This window comes from Ursus americanus, chromosome 5 (genome assembly GCF_024610735.1).
Source record: "Ursus americanus isolate L20-20 chromosome 5, mUrsAme1.1.p, whole genome shotgun sequence".
Classification (NCBI taxonomy): Eukaryota; Metazoa; Chordata; class Mammalia; order Carnivora; family Ursidae; genus Ursus; species Ursus americanus.
In genome coordinates this window covers 30,842,281-30,845,204 of record NC_142131.1, presented here as the reverse complement: position 1 = coordinate 30,845,204, position 2,924 = coordinate 30,842,281, and the positions used below count along the sequence as shown (strand labels likewise).

At 42.3% G+C, this 2,924-nt stretch overlaps 1 pseudogene; it reads left to right on the top strand.

The window, feature by feature from the left end:
• Positions 1-1,082: 1,082 nt before the first annotated feature.
• LOC123800264 (phosphoserine phosphatase pseudogene) lies at positions 1,083-1,782 on the top strand (annotated as a pseudogene).
• Positions 1,783-2,924: the final 1,142 nt, after the last annotated feature.

The window sequence follows — 2,924 nt, the reverse complement described above, 5'->3', positions numbered from 1 at the left end:
CAGATAAATGCCTTGATGGTGAAATTTGAGTTCCAGCAGGAAAGTGTGCAAAGAACATGGTGGATTATTTTGGGGTAAGAGGCTCATAGTGCATGTCCCCAAATAGAACTTCTGTAATTGGACCACACTGTCTACATAGAATCCTCTGCACACTGAGAGCCAAAACCATGGATTCATAGAACACATTTAAGTGAGGCAGAGCAGAGGGAGAAATACTGTCCCTTAGCCAAGACAGAGACAGGGTGGTGGCAGGCATCATGGGCACTGAGTTCTACAGAAGTGGCACCGTGGCAGTGCTGTGCAGGGGGCAAGTGTTTGCTATGGAGTTAAGAGCTTGTTCGGGATATTTTGATCCCCTGGATTCCACAGTTACATTTTCTTACCCGGCACTCCCTGGCCCTTTTTTTTTGCAGAAGCGAGTTCATTTCTTAGCTTCCTCATCAGGCTTCTGTTCTTCCTAATTATAAGGACTCATCCTGGACCCTCTCCATTAGCATCCTCTAGCCATGTAGAATCTTCCCTACCCTTAGCATTTCTTTCTCTGGGATAAAAACATCTAGGTCTAGCTGTGAGAGGCAGGATTAATTTGTTTTTTAGAGAACAAGTTTAGTGAGTCCCACTGCTGTTTTTAGTACTACACAGATGCTGTATTCTTGGGTCTTTAGGGCTCCTGCAATGGGTTTGCAGATTGGGGTAATTCAGCCCAGTGATAAGAATCTATGCAATTGGAGTTTAGGAAAGCACATGCAAAACCTACCAGAAGCCACCTCACTTATCAGCAGACTTCATGTGATTGTTTGGTAAAAGCTCTGCAGGTCTGCACAGGTCACCTCTCTCGGACTCTGGGACTGAACCTCGCGGAGCCAGACCTCCGCCCCCTGCAGTTCGGAGGTTGCAGCTGCAAGAGCCTGGGGGGCGGGAGTTGGCAGTGGCAGCACGAAGGCTCCAGCTGTTGCAGAACTCACAAGATCTCTCATAAAGAAGTTTGTAGTCAGAACTTGATGCTGCATTTTTATTCAGGATAGAAGCAGGAAGAGAAGAGTGTCATTTCCTAGAAACCCAGCCCTGGAGAAACGAGGAAAATTCTTTCAAGAATGGTCTCCCATTCAGAGTTGCGGAAGCTTTTCTGTTCAGCTGTGCAGTACGCTTTGATGTGGGTAGCGCAATCATCAGAGACGATGAAATTGGTAAGCTAGCCAAATTCTGTGGAGTTGAGGATGCTCTGTCAGAACTGACACAGCGAGCCGTGGGTGGGGCAGTGCCTTTCATGGCTGCCCTCACAGCACACTTAGCTCTCATCTAGCCCTCCAGGGAGCAGATGTGAAGGCTCATAGTAGAGCACCCCCTACACCTGACCGGGGCATAAGGGAGATAGTAAGCCGCCTGCAAGAGCGAAATGTTCAGGTTTCCCTCTTACCCGGTGACCTTAGGGGCATTGTAGAGCATGTTGCTTCAAAGCTCAGTATCCCATCAACCAACATATTTGCCAGTAGCTGAAATTCTACTTCGATGCGAATATGCAAGTGTTGATGAAATGCAGCCAACAGCCAAATCTGGTGGGAAAGGAAAAGTTCTTAAACTTGTGAAGGAAAAATTTCATTTTAAGTCAATAGTCATGATTAGTCATGGAGCCATAGTCATGGAGCCATAGACATGGAAGCCTGTCCTCCTGCTGATGTTTCCATTGGATTTGGAGGAAATGTGATCAGACAACAAGTAAAAAACAACTCGGAATGGTACATCACTGACTTTGTAGAGATTTTGGGAGAACTTGAAAAATAATATCAATTTCCATATAGTTCATTACAGCTTCAGGTTAATTTTTAAAAGTTATACAGTTTGAGGGATGCCTGGCGGGCTCAGTTGGTAGAGAATATGACTCTTGATCTCAGAGTCATGAGTTCAATCCCCATGTTGGGTGTGGGGCCTACTTAAAATAAAAGTTTTTTAAAAAAAGTTATGCAGTTTGATACTGTTTGCTTACAATTGCCTATTATAACTTAATATATAGATTTGGTACTGTTTATCTGTACTTCCAAGTAAACTATGGAAAATTGCTTTTTTAAACTGCAGTCCCAATGTTATTATGACCATGAATTACCTGGAGAGGTTTATAATCTGAATTCTTTGTGTATTCTCCTAGCTATATTTTATTTGAAGCCTTTTAAAGGTAAATAGTAAATTAAGCACCTTCACTATTGGAAATATAGGTTAGACAGATTTAGTGAACATTGGCTTTCCCTTTAGGTAAATAAAAGCTTATCCATGTATCAGAAAAAAGAAAAGAACCTGTGCAATTCTTAATTATGCCCCCCCTCCCAGCCCTTCCTTCCTTTCTTTTTTTTCTTCCCTCTTTTTTCAGTGGAGGGAAGGGAAGAGAAACTAGATCCAGCATTTGAAAGCAGATTTGGAATATTGTGATAGAACTTGTTTCATCTCCTTGATAGGATAGATATCATTTGTATATTTTTTTCTGTTTCAGTTTGTGAGGGGTCATGCCAATCATTTTGCCTCCCATCTATGAACACGTTCCAAAGTTCAGTTGTAAATGTGTTGTTTGTAGGTTGAAATGCATTTTTCTACAGAAAAATGAAAATATTGTAGCTCCAAGATCAGCTCAGTTATGATTCTATGATGGGGCTAAAACGTCATTTACATGCAATAACATAAAGTAGAAAATAATACTGTTGCCATACTAGTGAGTTTGATAAGGAGGAGAAATAGCAGTGAATGAAAAAATTTTTATTGTGTGTTTATCTTGAATGCTGATGAAAAGGACAAAGAGCAACATGGTTATGGGAGTGGGGTTATGTGGTGCACCCAGAGGGGGCTAGTGAAAGCATATGGAACACGGGGAATTGATGGGGTGATGGTAGGAGATGCGTAGACATGCAAGGTTCCTGTGAAACCCATCTATGTTTCCC